The following is a 20413-nucleotide window of genomic DNA, read 5'->3' on the forward strand; positions in this document are numbered from 1 at the left end:
CAAAGCACTGATAGTTCCAAACATTATGTCACAAACTAAAATGACTGATGTAGGCTCAAGTGGTTTATAAAACCTATAAAAAGACTACAGCAGCAAAGTCCCCATTTATCTGTAGAGTTCAGAAACTAAAACAAGGAATATTTTAGCTTAAAACCTTATCTCAAGAGAATCATATACACTTCACATGAATAAAAATACCTGAAACCAAACATTTTTAAAAGCTCCAATACCCAAAATATAAAGAAAAATATTAATCCAGAAGACTCAATCAATCCATGATAATCACAAAACGGCTGGGCAATCTCTATCTCCCTTCCACACTAACCATCCATCCCATGGAAGACCAAGGGAGATCAGACCTTCCAGACTTACCTTCCAGACCTTCCAGACACCTGGCTGCTGCAAAATTCTATGAAGACTCCTTGTGGAACAGCAGTTTCCCATCTCTTGTGTCTCTCCCTATCACGATCATGATCATGCAGGAAGCAAGTCTGGCTGTGCTATTTCTTATCATTGTCTGTCACCCATCTGCAACATGGTATTGTACGGATAAGGAAAAAGTAGTTCCCTTTCCCCCAGAAGGTTGAGGCTCAGGTACAGGGTAATTCTCCTGTGCACACAGTCATTATTTAGGCCGACTCAGTGACTTCAACAGGCTTAATCATGTGATCAGGTTTGTTGCCAGCTGCGTAATGCTCCCACATCTGTAGATAGAGCCGCTCTAGGTCCATTGTGTATCGTTTGGTGTTGAACAGAGGGCTAGATGTTCTCTGCTTCCAGACTTTGCCACGAATTTTCTTCAGGTATTCTAGATCAGTTCCCAGTTTCACAGCTATGTCTTCATATTCTTGACTATTTTTAGCAATAAGCTCAAGACAGCCTAAACAAGTGAGCTGGGAAGCTGCAACTCGGGAAGCAAGAGTCTCTCCTGGCATAGTCACCATGGGTGTCCCTGACCAAAGGACATCCATCCCTGTGGTGTGTCCATTACAGAGTGGAGTGTCCAAGCAGACATCAGCCAGCTGGCCTCGCCGAACATGTTCCTCTTTAGGAGCAACAGGTGAAAAAATGATACAGTTCTGGGGAAGGCCCATATTTTGTGCGTACTGTTGAATATTAGGTTCTCCTACTGCTGGAAAACGCAACAGCCACAGTACACTATTGGGAACACGCTTCAGAATATTTGCCCACATCTGCAAAGTAGATGGGTCAATTTTATATAACTGATTGAAGTTACAGTACACAATGGCATCTTCCGGTAACCCGTACTGAGAACGTGTGGTTACAATAATGGTACGGGGAACCTCCTCTCCAGTGGCAGCCTTAATGTTGATCTGGGTAGTTGCCAGTCCATTGCTAAGACTGAATCCATTAATTGTTATCTGAATTTGTCCTCTGTTAATCATTTCAATAACTGCCTCTGCAGTAGTATTCATAGGAATGACAGGCATATTAAGAGCTGTATTACTGCTGTCTGCGGTGTCTCCTCCATCAGGACATTTCATCTTGACAATTTGCACATCTGGGAGACTATCAAGAAATGCTTTGAGGTCGATGCCATTCAGCACAATCCGATTGTCATAAATGTGCCCATTGGACTTAAAATCGATGACTGCTTTCTTCTTCAGGTGGGGGAACATATTGGCATGATCACCAATAAAGAAAGTATGGGGCATATAAGCCAGTTTCTCAGAATACTGCTCAGCAACTTCAGCAGGTGAAGTTTCCTGATCAGTGATGATATAATCCATGAAAAGCACGCCACTGGTCCCAGGGTAGCCCAGCCACATTGCCTGAATAGGAGCTGGCCTGAGAGCAAAGAGTTCATTTCGAGCACCCCTGGTATAACCATTCATATTTACAAGGATGTGTATACCATCTTGATGGATGCGATCAGCTGCTTTCCCATTGCATGGAATCTGAGAAAGATCAATGAAATGATGGGCTTCTGCCATCACCTTCGCTCGGAAGTTTGTGCCGTCATCTGGGCTCAGGGCATAACAGAAGACCTCAAATTTATCAGGATTGTGCGTGCCTGGAATAGACTGCATAAGGTGAGAAGTAGGGTGATTCCCAAAGTCAGAACTCACGTATCCTACACGCAGTCGACCATCACTGAGCTTCAAGTCTTTTGGATGTTCGTACGGTGGTTTATGAAGGACACTGATCTCATCCAAGCAGAGGTTCCCATGGCTCTCAGCAATAGCCTTCCTGAAGCCATGAGAAAGAGGATACAGCATACTATGATGAGGCTGCACAGAAGGCAACCTATTCTTCTCCAGCTGGTCAGCCACAATGCTGACCAACTTCTTCATTCGCTCATCATAGTCTGTCCAATCACAGACAATCTGCAGGCAATGAGCCAAATCACAATAAGCGTCAGGAAAGTCAGGTTCAAGCTTCAGAGCAGTGCGATAAGAAGCAATTGCTTCTGGAATATTCCCTGAATCCTTGTGAATGGAAGCCAGATTGCTGTGGGCATCCGCAAGTGCAGGGTTAATCTGAATGGCACGAGTATAACACTGCAAGGCTCCCTGAACATCCTGCATCTCCTTTAGAGTGTTTCCCATGTTACAGTAGGCGTCAGCAAAGGTAGGACTGATTCGAACAGCCTCCTTATAATGCATCAGAGCTTCCTGCAGTTTTCCCTGCTGCTCCAATACACTTGCTAAATTTGAATGGGCAACAGCAAACTCTGGGAAGACTTCTAATGCTTTACGATACAAGCGAACTGCCTCTTCAATGTTTCCCTGGTCTCCTTTGATATTGGCCAGGTTATTCAGAGAGTCTGCATGGGTGGGGCACAGCCGCAGAGCTGTATTATAACAATCTTCTGCTTCGGCAACACGGCCCTTCTCTTCCAGAGCGTTGGCTAGGTTGCAGTAAGCATCAGGGAAATGTGGTTGCAATTCAATAGCTCGCCTGTAGGTGTCTATTGCCAGATCCATCAGGCCTTGCTCATAGTATACACAAGCCAGGTTGGCACGTACCACTGCATGATTTGGGCTCAAGCTTAGGGCACAAAGGTAAGCTGCCACAGCTCTGTCAAAAATCCGTGCCTCTTTCAAGACATTTCCTAAATTGATATAAGCATCCAGAAAATTGGGGTCAAGGGTGACAGCCTTTTCAAAGTGATGAATTGCAAGCCAAATCTCCCCTTGTGCATTGAAAACACAGCCAAGATTACTCCAAGCTACTGCAAAGTTCGGTTGCGTCTCCACTGCTTTCAAATAACATGCCTTGGCTCCTTCCAAGCGACCCAGGGCTTTGAGCAGGTTCCCCAGGTCACTGCGAACACAGTACAAATCAGGATTGCACTGAAGAGCAGAGACGTAAGCTTGTACTGCCCCTTGCATGTCGCCTGCTGCTACCAAAGCGGCTGCCAGGTTAACATAACCGTCGATGAAATCTGGCTTGAGATGCAATGCATGCCGGTAATGCTCCATTGCTTCCTGCAACTGCCCTCTTTCCTTGTACACATTCCCCAAATTCGAATAGGCTTCTGCCAGAAGAGGGTTCTGTTTAATTGCCAGAGTACTAAAGTGGGCAGATCTGTCCAGCCTTCGACACTGGAAGTGTAGAGATGAAAGTAATAAAAGTACTCCAGTATTGTCAGGCTCTTGTCTCCACAGCTGCATGCAGCGTCTCTCAGCTGCCTCAAAATCTCCTGCCTGATATTCTCGATGTGCCAACTCAGCTAACCCTTGGAAGGAAAGCATACGTTTCGTTGGTTCTGTGCTGTCGGCCACGTTGCCCACAGAAGACGCCATCTGGAGCTTCTGGAGAGAGTGAGAAAAGGGGGTAATTGAGTCCCGCTGCCGCCACTACTGGCAAGAATGTTTCCAGAGGTAGCAAATACGAGGGCAGCAGCCGTACCACTGCTTTGGCAGCCTTAAGCGGCGGCAACAGTTACAGGCACCGAACCTTAGGAACTCTGGTTGGCCATCTACCTCTCACGCTCTTGAAATCTTAATTCTTAACCCTGCCCTCTTCCACCATTTTTCTCCTAATCAGGGAATAAAAATTACCTGTACACTTGCCTTAGAAGAAATCAAAAGTCAGTAGTCCAAACACTTTTTAAATTTTTGTTTTCTGTCCAGTTGGAAAGGAAATACATGATTGACTTTACTTCATCATTCACGTAGTCAATGTGGAAAACATTAGGGCCGTGTATTTCAATACAGTAAGATCAGAAAATTTTAAATTGGCCTTCCCAAACCACTAATAAGTAACCAACGTTGTATATAATGCTCAAATCTTAGAGACTGAGTTTGATATTTTAAAAGTTCTGAAAGGATTAGCTAATTTCTCCTCATCATATTTCTCATGCCTCAAACCCGAGTATTACTTTTTTAAAAATAAATCTATTTATCTTTATTTATTTTTATTTTGGCTGCGTTGGGTCTTCAATGCTGCGTGCAGACTTTCTCTAGTTGCGGCGAGCGGGGGCTACTCTTTGTTGCGGTGCCCGGGCTTCTCATCACAGCAGCTTCTATTGTTGTTCCACAACTCTATGGGTTCCTTTTTAGGTCCTATGAAGAACCCTAGGAATTAGTTCATGGAATTATAAGTTTTTGCAAACTTGTCAAAAGTGAGATATTTTAACTTCCATCAGGTAAGACCAGCGTCTCTTTCTTTGCCAATTTTCCTTCTATCATATTCCGCTATGTTGGATCATATTGGAATGGCCACAGGCTTTTTTGAAATCTGGCTAAGGAGATTTTCTTTTTTCTGTGGTACGCGGGCCTCTCACTGTTGTGGCCTCTCCCGTTGTGGAGCACAGGCTCTGGACGCACAGGCTCAGCGGCCATGGCTCACGGGCCTAGCCGCTCCGCGGCATGTGGGATCTTCCCGGACCGGGACACGAACCCGTGTCCCCTGCGTCGGCAGGTGGACTCTCAACCGCTGCGCCACCAGGGAAGCCCTAAGGAGATGTTTTAAGTGAGGCTATTATGTGATTTTCAGACACCGCCGTATGTAATTGACTATATACTATCCCATTACAGGAATAACTTCCAGTACTCATACTGACTACTCTACTGACTTAACCTAGCACAAGACACAGAAGCATAAGGACAAAAACCACCTTACAATATAGCCATGTCTTGCACTTCACAGCTCTCAAAGCGTGTGCGTTTGAAGAAGAAAAAAACAACTGAAAAGTACAAAACCAGAAGCTATTCTGTGGAAAATTATTTCAATCATCAGGCATGTGAAAGATAAGTCAAAGATTCAGCTCTCATCAATGCTTAGTCAAAACGGAAATTTTCTTCTGTCAGGAATATACTCCAGGGGCTTCCCCGATGGCGCAGTGGTTAAGAAGCCACCTGCCAATGCAGGGGACAAGGGTTCGAGCCCTGGTCCGGGAAGATCCCACATGCCACGGAGCAACTAAGCCGGTGTGCCACAACTACGGAACCTGCGCTCTAGAGCCCGTGAGCCACGACTATTGAGCCTGCGAGCCACAACTACTGAAGCCTCCGTGCCTAGCACCCGTGCTCTGCAACAAGAGAAGCCACCGCAGTGAGAAGCCTGTGCACCGCAACGAAGAGTGGCCCCCAGTCCCTGCAAGTAGAGAAAGCCTGCGCACAGCAACGAAGACCCAACACAGCCAAAAATAAATAAATAAATGAATATACTCCATCAACAATGTGTGTAATGGAATGGTGTATTTTATCAGAATCCCTGTAATGCACAGACCTATAGCAGTACTGAAATCAGTAATGCATTTATAATAGTAAATACTTATGAGGAAGTAATCCATAGAGGTTTTCTCAAAGTTAACAATGAAAATTAATGTGACATTATCAATAATAAATTGTGAAGCTGAAATAAACTTTTCTAAACTATTAATAACTAGAAGCAAATTCTAATCAACCATGTTACAAGAAACCTATGTCTAAAAACTGCAAAGTTTATTTCTTAAAATTTTATTTCGAAAATACATAAACTGTGGTATGAGGAGGCAGTTAAAGAATATATAGCTAAAAGAGTGGGGGAAAAGTTTTATAGAGACACACCTGGCAGTAGTTAATTTTTAAATGTCATTTTTCTAGATTTTGTGACACCTATAGTATTGATATTTGAAAGCATTTAAAAAATTGTAATTTGAAGATTTGCTACTTCCAGGTAGAATAAAATATTTTGAAGCAAAACAACGTTTCCACTGAGAAAAACAAAAAAAGCCAAATAAAATAGCCAGCATTCAATCAAAAAGTTCTAGACAAACCAAGAGATAGAATCATATGGCTAAAATTCTAAGAAAAGAACAGATAATACAAAAATATTTATATAAGATATTGTGTATCTTTATCAGGAAAAGTCTTTATCAAGAAAAGACTTCAAAATCATCAGAATTAATATTATATTTTATTTATTTGTATGTTATATTTACATATAGATATTTATATATTTATATAAAGAACTTAAAGATAAAGCCCTAGTTAAGGCAGTGACAATAGCAGTAGCAGTGGGAGTGAAAAGAAATGGTTATATTCAAGCATATTTTGTCAGGAAAAGTCCAAGATCAAATGTCTGACTGCATACATGGGATGGATAGACGGAGTGGGAAAAATCAAAGTTAACTATAGAGGTTCTAGTGAAGATGGGGTTGCCGTCACCCAACCCAAGGGGCTGCGATCATCCCCAAAGTCTAGGAGACTCAAAGGGAAGGTCATGGTCAGAGGCAAAGTTAATTGGTGGGAAAATAAGACTCCCAGTCTCTCCATCTCCTTATACCAGTTTTTTTTTTAAACATCTTCATTGGAGTATAATTGCTTTACAATGGTGTGTTAGTTTCTGCTTTATAACAAAGTAAATCAGTTATACATATGTCCCCATATCTCCTCCCTCTTGCATCTCCCTCCCTCCCACCCTCCCTATCCCACCCCTCTAGGTGGTCACAAAGCACCGAGCGCATCTCCCTGTGCTATGCGGCTGCTTCCCACTAGCTATCTCTTCCTTATACCAGTTTTGTTTTTCTGCTCATATACGTAGCAGCATTTCATTCAAGGGGAAAGTCATTGATCTGACTGGTCAAATTAAACAACATAGTTCAAGGCACATTTACAGTGGTTAGTTCCTCCACAATTTAGAAAGTCACATTCACAATTTCCCTCTTCCTACGCCGCGGAACACATTGGCCATTCCTCCAAAGTTTCCACTCCACAGAGTGGACCAGAGATGACGTGAGCCCAGAACTGAGAGCTTGGCATGAGATGGTGTCAGCCCCACGTAGAGCTCTGGCATAAGTTATAACCCAACCCAGGTCTACAGAGAGCTCTGCATGGAATCCTGGGAGTAAACTCAGCCATAATAATGTGATTCTGTTTTTCATTTGCTTTTCTTCCTTGCTTCACTTTCCCTGGCCACTCTGACAAACAAACTTTCAGGCATTCCTGGGCCACTCACTAACTTTATTCCATTTAATGTCATCCAGATTCCCAAGAAAATTACTAACTATAAGGAGGGAAATTTGGAACATGGTGAGTTTTAGATGCCTGAAATATACAGGTCATTGAATCCAGTTAAGTAGCAAATTATCTGGATCTCAAACATGCCAGTAGAATAGCAGACTAAGCTCAATTTAATGTCCTCTTACTGGAGACACATGTAAATTCTGGGTCAATTTTGAACAAGTTAAAAGCACCTAGCTGAGATTAAAAGAAAGAAAGGAACACCTGCATGTTTCAGAAAGTAACAGAGAAATTAAATCCAGAGAAAGAAGAGCGGACTGATGTCTGTGGGTTCCGTTCCTTAGTATAGGCCTTATGTAAATAGGGGCTGGAGCTAGAAATCTAACATTACCTTGAGGCCAGGAATTTAGACTCAGGATGGAACAATATTGAGAAGTTGGTACAGATATCCTACAGAAATTTCATGAGGAACTGCTTAGTCCATTAAGAGGGCCAAGGGCGGTGGTGAGGAAGATTGATATCTCTTGAAAACCTTCAGCTACAGAAAACATCAACACCTCTGAAAAGTAGGCCTGTCCTTCCCAGCGTTGTGATGGCCAGGTTGTCACTAACCTGTAAGGCCCTGTATGAATCAGAAACTGCAAGGAGAGTAATTCAAAGAAAAACAGATGCAGGATGGGTGTGGCAATAAATCCTAGGACCCTATCAGAAACAAAATTAAAACCACTCTAAAGGGAAATTTTAACAAACCAGAGCAGAGAGTATCCTAACCAGAACAGAATAATAATTCTGAGGAAGTTACTTTAGTTATTTAAGTAATATTCAATGCATTTCCATGGCCAGGCCCTTTTGAAGAATTCTAAAACATATACGAACAATTCGTTTACATCTTATATATCCGACCATCCAGAGCAAAATTCACTTAAGTACTGTACTGGTGGAAATTGGGCAGCACTATGGAGACAATAAAAAGGTGTTTACCATCAAAAAACATCAAGGTAAGAAAGAGAATGTCTAATTTTTAATTATCCTGTGGTTTATTGAAATCTTTTGGAAACCCAAAATAGAGAAAACCTAGGAGGCAATGAAGACTTAAATCTTTAGAGATTTATCAACTCATCTATAAAAGCTTTATTAATCTCTTCTTTTAATATCATTCCTGAGAGGTATAAATGTGTCCAGTGATAGGGTTGAAGAAGCCTGAGAGAATTTCAATTGTTTACTATTCTTGGTCAGCTATTAAGACCTTTCAGGAGCATCTTGATTTTCATGGCATCATCCAACAAAAAGCAGGATATCTTACAGAAAGTCCTGGTCCACTTTTTGGCTTGCTTTTGTGTTTATGTTTTTGGTTTTCTCACATTGGGCGGTACATTAGGCTACCTATTGCACACTCCCTCATTCATGCATGCATTCATTCAAACAATATTTACTGAGTTGAGATATTTAATTAACACCCAATAAATGATGTTTAGATGAATGAATGCGCTTTTTATCAAAGTAAGTGTAAGTACTGAGAAAAATTACAGAATGTACGATCCCAGCCCCACAAAAGCGTATAATTGTGTTGAGGATATAACACATGCTGGTGAAATAACTAATATATCATATTGGACAGCTTCTAAGTTCAAAAATGAGTTTTTATAAATAATCAGAGCCTAAGGAGGACAAAGAAGGGACAGTTCATTATGGGTTGAATCTATCAATAAATGTACATTTCAGATGAGATTTGAGATTGGCCTTAAAGAAAGAAGAGGACTTAGATATATGAACAGAGAACAAAAAAGGCATGGTGATAGCATGTGCATAGATAGTGTGGCCAATATTTACGTTCTTCATTAAAGACAGTCAGAGATAACCCAAATGTAACTGTTTCCATGGGTCCATTCTCAGTATCCAAACAAAACGGCAAATCCTATCTTAGTAAAACTAATGAAAAACACAGTCTTTAACAAAGACATTGTGAAGGAAAGGGGGAGAGAAAGGCTTGCATCCCACACCACACAACAAAACTTATTTAATTATTTGTTTCATTTTCTCCCTCTGAAAATTTCCTCTCCCTCTCTCTGTACGTCTCTCTTCTCCCACATCTGGCCACACTCTACCAGCCACCTTTCCAGATCTTTCCACAACTCTCCATCCTAGTTTCATTATGCCACAAGTTGAACATCTCACAGGTCTCCAGGATGCATCCTCATCACTTATTCCACAAAGACAAACAAAGGACACTTCTCAGGATCACGTTTCTTGGAAGGAAGAGGTCACGAGGAGTGATTATAAATAATATAAGGTGGAGAGCAGTGACTTAAAATACCATTTTTTCCTCTTAGAATGTGAATGCAGGGAACTTTGGGAAGCTAGAACATCTAGAAAGGATTCATTGATAATTATTTATTTTCAAGGAATAAAATAAAATGTAATAATACGGCTAAACTCTGACAGTTTAACCTTTTCAAAAGTTGCTTTCACACACCTTCACTATTGGGATGTTTGATAAACACATCTTTCTTCTTTCTTTGCAGATACTGGCACCAAACTTTCAAACAATAAGAACCTTCCCGTAAGTCCCTTGCCAGGCAAGATTAAGGTATAACAATCCAAACAGATTTTTGAAGAAGATAACTGGTTGAAAGCACAGGAAAAGAGCTGGGTTTCTCTTTTTTCAACAGTCACATAATGAGTAATGTGGCAATTGGTTTACAAAGTCTCTCTCCATGAGGGGCTAAGGTTAAGATTAGAACTTCTGAGGCCAGAAGAGCAAAATAACTACAACAACCCACATATTTTCAAGAGCCGCCCTTTGGATGTGAGGGATTGATTTTTCCCACGCTTTTTTCAGCAACCCAACTGGTGTCTTTAGTAAATGACATAAGAGAATACAGTGTGGCCAAGAAGGCTTAGATTTCCTTAGCCCCAAGTCAGATATTCTCAAGTGACTGTCCACTCAAATGAAAAAGAGAGATTTACAAGAGGAAACTGGATACAACTGAGTGTACTTTTATTTCAACCCTTTACCTGAATGTTTTGTTTTGTTTTCAGTTCTCCACTGAAGTTGCCTACATTAATATATTTTTAAGAGCATTTCCTTAAGTTGAAGTATTCATTCAGTATATTTATTTACTATAATTGAGAAAAGCCAAATGACTTAGGCAAATTCATTTCTATATTGCCACAGCAGTGTATTGTGAACTGAATGACACCTGGCAGTTCTTTCCTCAGATACTAACTCAATTAGAAGGCAGAACAAGGATACCTACCCATTCAGGGAAGGAAAGGTCACTTAGCCTCTGTAGCTGTCTTAGGTCTCTTATCATCACAGTAACAAACTGAAGACTAAAAACCATACGATCACCTCAATAGATGCAGAAAAAGCTTTTGAAAAAATTCAATATCCATTCATGGTAAAAACTCTCCAGAAAGTGGGCATAGAGGGAACATACCTCAACATAATAAAGGCCATATATGACAAGCCCATAGCTAACATACTCAATGGTGAAAAGCTGAAAGCATTTCCCCTAAGATCAGGAACAAGACAAGGATGCCCACTCTCACCACTTTTATTGAACAGGGTTTTGGAAGTCCTAGCCACAGCAATCAGACAAGAACAAATAAATAAAAGGACTCCAAAATGGAAAGGAAAAAGTAAAACTGTCACTGTTTGCAGATGGCATGATACATAGAAAATCTGAAAGACACCATCAAAAACCTATTCGAGCTCAAACATGAACTTGGTAAATTTGCAGGATACAATAGATTTCTATATATAAATTTTGTATTTCTATACACTCACAGTGAACTATCAGAAAGAGAAATTAAGGAAACAATCCCATTTACAATCGCACAAAAATGAATAAAATACATAAGAATAAACCTGCCTAAGGAGGTAAAAGACCTATACCCAGGAAACTATATGACACTCATAAAAGAAATGAAAGATGACACAAACAGCTGGAAAGATATACCATGGTCACGGATTGGAAGAATTAATATTGTTAAAATGACCATCATACCCAAGGAAATCACGGATTCAATGCAGTCTGTATCAACATATCAAGGGCATTTTCCACAGACCTAGAACAAATAATTCTCAAGTTTGTATGGAAACACAAAAGATGCTGAATAGCTAAAACAGTCTTGAGAAAGAAGAACACAACTGGAGGAATCATGCTCCCTGGCTTCAGACTGTGCTACAAACCTACAGTAATCAAAACAGTATGGCACCGGCACAAAAACATCCATCACTGGAACAGAATAGAGAGCCCAGAAAGAAACCCATGCACTTATGGTCAATGAATCTATGACAAAGGAGGCAAGAATATGCAATGGAGAAAAGTCTGGGCTTCCTTAGGGATGGTTTCATCAATTAATTTGTTTTCTTAAATGGACCATACTTTTCCATGTCTTTGTATACCTTGTGAGTTTTTTGGTTGAACATTTGGCTTTCAAATATTATAATGTGGTGTCTATGGAAATCAGATTCTCCCACTTTCCCAGGGTTTTCTGGGCTTTTGATTGTTGAAGGCTGTAGTAGTCTGTTTGTTTAGGGACCTTTCCAAACTAGCTTTGCAATGACTGTAATGACTTTGACTTTCCAAAATAGCTTTGCAATGACTCCTTATCGTATGTAGGCACTGAAGTCTCTGTCCCTTTAGTTCATGTTTAGCTAATGTTTTGACAGAGATGTCCTTGAATTCCTGCACCTAAGACAAACAAAAACAAATATACACAAGCACATCCACATGCACACTCAAAACCACACACCTCTCCCCATTGTGCAGATTGCTGGATCACTCCTTCAACATTTAGCTGACCTGCACTGAGTTCAGGGCTCAGCCCATGGTGAAAGCTTAGAGACTCCTCTGGTGTTTTCAGAACACGCATCTTATCTTGAGTATGCATGCGGCTTTCCTAATTTCTCTGGACACATGTGTACTTTTTGTATGTTCTAAGTTCCCAAAGAATCTCCCCCAACTTTTGCTCCTGCATCTTATGTGGTCTATTGTATTTCAATGCACAGTCTTCTGCCCCAGCCATCTGTGCTTTGTTAGTTCACCTTGCACTTTTTTTCAGCAATGACCGCTGCTTTTCCAGACTGTGTTCCAGGTTAGCTAAGACAGAGATAAGCATCTTGTGTCAGTCCTTCAGGTAGCTCCCAGACAGGTTACAACAGATACACATAGTAATCTGAGAGTACGGTCTCTTCTGCTCCCTCCTGAAGCAGGATTGAGGGTCCCATACTACGAATGGTCTGCCGCTACTTTAAGACTATCACTGCATTAAGGCTCCACCACTTTAAGACCACCTCTACACTAACAGTGGATGGGGCAAGGGCAAGTAAAAATGCCACAAAGCTTTCCTGCCATTTTCCAATTGCCTCTTCCCTGGTTCAGTATGTGTGTGGTTGCTGTAAATCTTTGGCTGATTTCAGGACTAAGAGAAACTCAAGGAACCCCACAACAAGAAACAGTATAATCAAACTCTCAGATGCCAAAAGACAGAGAAAGAATCTTTTCTCCCAAAGGAGAAAGAAAAAACAAATTTGTTACAAAGCAGGGATCCTCAAAAAGATTCATAGCTAATTTTCTATCTGAAACCACGGAAGCAAGAGGCCAGACATATTTAAAGGGCTGAAAGAAAGAAACTGTCCACCAAGAATTCTATATTTGGCCAAAATGGTTTCAAAACTTAGGGAGAAATTAACACATTCCCAGATGAACAAAGGCTGAGGGCGTTTGTTTTACAACTTCCTAACACTGCCCTATGACAAATGCTAAATTGAACCTTCAGGTTGAAATGAAAGGACACTAGACAGCAGCTCGAAGCTGTATAAAGAAATAGAAGTCTCCAGTAAAGATAAATACATGGGCAGATACTAAAGCCAGTATTGCGCTACTGGCTTGTAACCCTACTTTTTATTTCTTACATGATTGAAAAAACAAATGCATAAAATAATTATAAGTCCATGTTATTGGGCTCACAAAGTATAAAGGTGTAATTTGTGACAACAATAATGTAAAGAGGAGGAATGGAACTGTAGAGGAACAGAGTTTCTCTGTGCTATTGAAGTTGGTTTCAATTCAAATGATATTGGTTGAACTTTAGAAGGGTAAATGTAATCTTCTTGATAACCACAAAGAAAATATCAATAGACTATATGCAAAAAGAAATGAAAAAGGGATCAAGAGTTCACTACAAGAAAATCGGCAAACCACAGAAGAAGTCAGTAATGGAGTAAATAAGCGGCAAAAAATGCATAAGACATACAGAAAACAACCAGGAAACAGACAGAATTAAGTTCTTCCTCATCAGTAATTTTTGAAAAAGTAAGTGGATTAAGCTCTCAATAAACATATACATATTGGCCAATGGACTTTAAAAACAACCATAATCCAAGTATATGCTGTCCGCAAAAAACTCACTTGATTACAAGAGACACAAGTTGGTTGAAAGTTAAAGCATAGAATAAAATATCCCATGCAAATAGTAACAAAAAGAAAGAAAGAGAGAGAGAGAAAAAGAAAGGAAGGAAGGAAGGAAGGAAGGAAGGAAGGAAGGAAAGAAGGAAGGAAGGAAGGAAGATAGATCTGGGATGGCTACGTTAATATCACACAAAATAAACTTTAAATCAAAAACTATCACAAGAGGAAAAGGAGGCCACTATATGTTGATAACAAGTTCAATCTATCAAGAAGATATAACAACTATAAACATATATGTACCAAACATCCCCCAAATATGTGAAGCAGACATTGACAGAATTGAAGGAAGAAATAGATAGTTCTAAAATAATAGTTGGAGATCAATACCTTGCTTTCAATAATGGATAACACATCTAGACAGAAGATCAGTAGAGAGGTAGGGGGACTGAATAACACATTTAACCAACTAAACCTAACAGCCATATATAGATCACTCCACTCAACAACAGCAGAATACACATTTTTATCAAGTACACATGGAACATTCTCCAGGAAAGACCATATGTTACGCCACAATACAAGTACCAATACATTTTTAAGAAACTGAAATCATACAAAGTATCTTCTTTAATCACAGTGAAAGGAAGGTAGAAATCAATAACAGAACCATTGGTAGCCATTTCCCATCATGCCTGCCACACATGATATAAAGCAATGAAGGGAAAAACATAATTGACCATTTAGAAAAGTGGGAAAGAGGACATATCATTGACACAGAGTGTGTGCTGTTTCCCGTTGTCAGGGATAGAAATAAATTAGCATCAATTATTCATTAGTGTGTTAATTTCTTGGTCAATCATTGGGCAGCCAGTGTTTCTGCCTGATGGGAAGATTTCCTATACTCAGTGTTGAGTGCAGACAACCTTGAAAGGGACATTTAAAAGGATTATACTGTGATGGGCTTAGCAGTACTCTTCCTCCTATGCCAGTATTTAGGCTGGGGTATTTCCATGCAGTGTGTACAATCGTAGGCCCCAGGTCACCAGAATTTAGTTGGATTCGTTTTGTTAATACATTCCTTCAGTACTTTGTCTTTTATTTGACTGTTGCACTTACTTCATTCTTTATTATCACTGCGAAACAACTTTGTTTCCTGTTCAGATGCCAAAAAGTGGGTATCAATACCTCCTGAGTTTTACACATCACAGATCTGTTTTACATATCAGAGACAGAGACAGCAACTATTTCCAATGACTTTGAGACATACTTTGAACATGTGATTAACATGTTGAGTGTTGAAATGTGTGTCGAGCTCATTATACTTGCTCTAAAAGGTTTCAAACTGCAAAGATTTAAAAATCTTTATGTTTGAATAGTTTTCCTGTGCTGTCCCTTTGTGTCAGACTGTTAATGTGCAGTCTGGCACCTTCAAATAACGTGGCTTTGTAACCAATTATTTACATGTTGTTTTATTCACAATCTTTTTTTAAAAAATAAATTTATTTATTATTTATTTTTGGCTGTGTTAGGTCTTTGTTGCTGCACATGGGCTTTCTCCAGTTGGGGCGAGTGGGGGCTACTCTACATTGTGGTATGCGGGCTCCTCATTGCTGTGGCTTCTCTCGTTGCAGAGCACGGGCTCTAGGCGCTGGGGTTCCAGTAGTTGTGGCACGCGGGCTTCAGTAGTTGTGGCTCATTGGCCCTAGAGCACGGGCTCAGTAGTTGTGGCGCACGGGCTTAGTTGCTCCGCGGCATGTGGGATCTTCCCAGACCAGGGCTCGAACCCATGTCCCCTGAACTGGCAGGCGGATTCCCAACCACTGTGCCACCAGGGAAGTCCCCACACAGAGAATCTTAAGGTCAAAACATACAACTCGATTAACTACACGTCCTCCTGTTCACATTTCCCTCATCTTTTCTTCATCTTCTGTCTATGTTTCCTTGGCCCTGTTTATATTAAGTGCTTTTGCCATTATATTTGATTGTCTGTATTCCGCTGAGATACCACAATGCTTTATGAGACACGATAGGATATAAATGCATTTAAGTTATATATATATATATATATATATATATATATATATAGTTTGCTTGAGTGCAGTGTTTTTTGTTTTCTGTACTGAATTCATTAGCATGGGTTGGTATAAAATTTAGCATAGGTCAATATGTAATTTGTAAACTAATAAGGTCTTAAAAGTGAGGAATTAAGTCTTTTAAATATAATTATTTATTGTAAAGAGCAGAATAGCATACATAAACAGGTACCTAAGGAAAACTTGTATTCTAATATGGAACTCTCATGAACACCATTTTTTTTTTCTTCTAATGGTATGATAGTAGGCCATTTGATTATTTCTATTTTTATGGCTTTACCTTTAGAACAATGAAATATTCGTAAATTTTAAAAAGTATTTTTCTTTATTTGATGCGGGTGGGATACTGGAGAAATGAAAGGTCAAACACCTATTGAGGAATCCATACTTGTCTATATATTGTGTACTTTTATTTCAAGAACTGATTTAAAATTCCTAAAAGGATGCTATAATAAGTTATTATGCCATTTTACAGACTGAATTAAGTGAATTTCAGGGAGGTATGAAACTTGCCTAAGGCTATCCAGCTGCCAAGTGGTAGAAGTGAGAATTAAATCCACGTATACCTATCGCCAAAGTTTCTGCTCATCTCTTTACATCATCCACTTTTAATAGCCAATGCGCTCCTGCTTACAAATATGACTGAGGTTTCCAGACAGTCAACAGTCCTTTTTAATCAGATAGAAAAATTACTGTTGATTCTCTAAAGACATATTCCTTTTCCATTAAGTGACTTTAGTTGTTCAAATAATACTTCCAGACAGCAGTAATCATACAGTTGGAGACTAAGAACAGAACTCAGGGATGTGTCTAGCAGTCAGTAAAGACCAACTGGGCTCACTGATGATATTTACGGTCATTTCCTCTAGACTAACATAATCTTATTAATAAGACCCTAATAATTCACAGTACTGCCCTTGCCTGATTGTTTCTTCTTCTCCCTCTATCACTCTCTCTTTCCCCATATTATTATTATTTTTGGCAATTTTTGGTGAATTAAATTCAGGGATTAGTATTCAGGAGTACTCGTCACAAAAGCAGAGAATCTTAGCTCACACCAAAGGAAAAAAAGAGAGAAAAAGTATAAATTATATGAATACACACACATACACACATGTGCCAACTATATGTTGCACTTCTCCAAAATCTATTCAGTATCTGTACATTTACTGTATATTAGCAGTAAGACCAGAAATGAGCGTAACGCTCTGTTTACAAGGCACAGAAAACAGACCCAAATATGGAAATTACTAGCAATGAGAATGGGGAAGAAAGACTACAACAAGGAATGTAGATGATATTTTTGTTTCCTAGCTATGATGCCAAATATTGAACTTTCAACTTGAGACAAGGAGGCCACAAAAAGTTGTATTAGTTTCCTAGAGCTGCCATGACAAAGTACCAGGGACTGAGGAGGTTAAACAACAGAAATTTACTCACTCACAGGTCTAGAGGCTAGAAATCTGAGATAAGGTGTCAGCAGGATTGATTTCTTCTCAAGTATCTCTTCTTGGTTTGTACATGCCATGTTTTCCTTTTGTCTTCACATGGTCTTCTCTCTGTGCATGTCTGTGTCCTAATATTTTCTTTTTATAAGGACACCAGTCATATTGGATTAGAGCCCACCCATTTGACCTCATTTGACCTCAATTACCTATGTAAGGGCCTTATCTCCAAATACAGTCATATTACGAGGTATTGGGGGTTAAGACTTCCACATATTAACTTGAGCAGGACACAATTCAGCTGATAATAGAAGATAAGAGTAATTTAAGCAAGTAAGTAACTGTTGTTTACAGTGAGTTGCTTAAGGATATGAATTTACTCAAGAAAAACAAGAAGAAATTATGTAACACTGTATGTTATACAAAGATATTAAATTAATCATCATAACATCCTGTGAGATGGGCATTAAATTAGACTAAGCAAGATTAAGCAACTTATCCAGAATTGTAGAGTTGGTACTTTCCAGAATTTAAACCAGGTATTTTCCCAGTTCCATTCTACATTATATATTCATTTCATTATTTGAAATGAATTTTGAGTCTTCATTTTGCTTAGTTTCTGAAGTTACATGGGGATAGAATGGAGTTGGATATTTTCAGTGACATTCACACATGGGGAAGGAAATTGAGTCCAGAAGCTTCAGCAATGTTTCCATGGAGAGCACTAACAACAGAACCAGAAACACCGTTATCCTTTTGGTTCAGTGATCTTTCCTGAAGCACTACAAGAATCAATTTTAAGAAGCCCAGTGTTTTCCAAACTTTCACCAATGGGCTCTGTAGGGTCCTCTAACAGTATCTAAGAGACTAACTAGTTTCTCATCCCAAGCCACTTAAGACAAGGAGTTCTGATTGTTCTCTGTGAGGAAATCAAGTGACAATCATAGCTGGTGATTTAGGATAGTTTCTTCAGGGCCCAGGCAAAACCTAATACACAGTAATAATCATTGTTAACTGCATCTTTGACAAGGATTAATCAGGTATCAAAGAGGTCTATAAATTGGCAGAAATTATGATCAAAGAGAAACATAGACCACAGATATTTAATTAATGCTCAATTATTTATGAGTTTAACTTTGGTTAACCTAATTTTCCTTCTTCTAGACAATTTCCAATTCGTCTCCACAAAGAGACCAGAATAAGCACCTTCCAATACAAGATTTATTGTGTTGCTTTAATTTAAAGCATACAGTGACTTCTACATTCACTCCACCAAGTTTTGCCAGGGGAGAAAAGGAGACGTTATATTTTGTCTTGAATTAGATATGCCACCATACTTGACTTAGCTCGTCCCACCGGAAGCACTTTGAGGGCAGATTCTACAGTCTTGTCTTACATCCTCTACGGAATCAAGCCAAGGGAATCACACACAGTTACAGCTGGAAAAACATTTGTTCTGGGTTAATACTTTTAGCCTTTACCACCAAGACTTTATCACCAAGACCTATCTTTACAGTCTCTAAACAGGAGACCTTCTTGCCTTCCCTTTTCATATTGACTAGGAAGGTAAAGGGAAGAACTGAGAAGTACCCAAAGTCAGCTAGCAGCCAGCACGGATAAATCATCTGTGGAGATATTGTTTCTTTCAAAAGATATAAACATAAGAGGAAGTCCTAGTGTTTGAAACAACTGTGCATAATAAAATTCCATGAAAACCTAGAACTCCAGATGCAGATCAGTAACATATTGGTTAAATAAGCTGTTATGCTCATGCAATGGACAAGTGCACATACATTAAGAAGAACGAGATACTCTTTTCTATGAGATTCTCTTTTCACTGAACTCATCAGTGCTGCAAAAACAATGTTACATAATACTTTTTCTTTAACATTATATCAGGCATCCTCCTCTTGTCCTGCATTTATTGCCAGTGTCACTAAAGTCTACCACTTACCTCTTTCTCTTTTAGACATATAATTTCTTCTTATTTTGGAAGCATTCATCAATCCCTATTTTACTCTTTCTTTTAAATTACAAATGAATATTGAATTTTATAAAATATCTTTTGGGGGATATTTCAAGTGATTGTATAGTTTTGCTCTCCTTTGACCTTGTTATATGGTAAATTATATTTTGTTATTTTATATTATGTTATTTATCATATATTGTATTCTGTTTACTAATGACATTTATTATATTATAATTACATTATTTTTAAGGTAGCATTTTGTTTTAGATAGACAAAACAACCAGTGGAATAGGAAGCATCTTAAAATTAGATGCAAGAGCATAAGGGAATTGAGATGAAAATAAAATTCACGTTTTGGATCAGCAAAAATTATTCAACAAAAGTGGGAAAATATAGCTATCATAGAATTAGTAAATTCTAGATACAGCAACGAGTTAAAAGTTAAAAAATAATGAAAGTGTAAAAGTATCAGAAACCTGGGAGACTTGAAATAAATTATTCATGAGGAATACAAAGATACAAAGAAAAAAGGATACATTTAATTATATAAGAATTAAAATTTTCCTCATGGCAAAATGCACTACAAAGGTCAGAAAACAAGCCAAAGAAATTGGGAAATATATTTAGAAATGGATATGCCTTCTTTACAACTTTACAACTTTTGAGAGAAGCACATGTTTCTTTTTCCTTTAACCTGTTATGTGGGTATTAATCTATAATGTAAGTGCATGGTTCCTTTCCTTTAACCTGTAATGTGAGATTTAATCTATATGGTAAGTGCATGGTTCCTTTCCTTTCATCTGTAATGTGAGTGTCAACATGGGGCACTGTTTCCAAGCACAGACTTTGGATGTTCCTGTACTGGTCCCGTCACTGACCATCCACAAAAACTTACAAATGTTGCTTTCCTTTCCTGGGGGTTAGAGTCTTAGCTAAGAAATGGAAGCAAAATAGAACTTTCCCCCAGGGATGATAGAAGGTTTAAAGGAGTAAATATGTAAGTGACTTGGCACAGTGCCTACTACAAGAGAGATCAATATAAGTACTTACCAATTTTTTAAAGAGACAGATG

At 39.1% G+C, this 20413-nt stretch overlaps 1 pseudogene; it reads right to left on the reverse strand.

Annotated features, from left to right (window-relative positions):
* Positions 1-422: 422 nt before the first annotated feature.
* LOC149744044 (UDP-N-acetylglucosamine--peptide N-acetylglucosaminyltransferase 110 kDa subunit pseudogene) lies at positions 423-9764 on the reverse strand (annotated as a pseudogene).
* Between the last annotated feature and the right edge of the window lie 10649 nt (positions 9765-20413).

This window comes from Delphinapterus leucas, unplaced genomic scaffold, assembly GCF_059928025.1.
Source record: "Delphinapterus leucas isolate spDelLeu-1000000601 "Yukka" unplaced genomic scaffold, BTC_Dleu_Yukka2 spDelLeu_asBTCV2_sq25, whole genome shotgun sequence".
Classification (NCBI taxonomy): domain Eukaryota; kingdom Metazoa; phylum Chordata; class Mammalia; order Artiodactyla; family Monodontidae; genus Delphinapterus; species Delphinapterus leucas.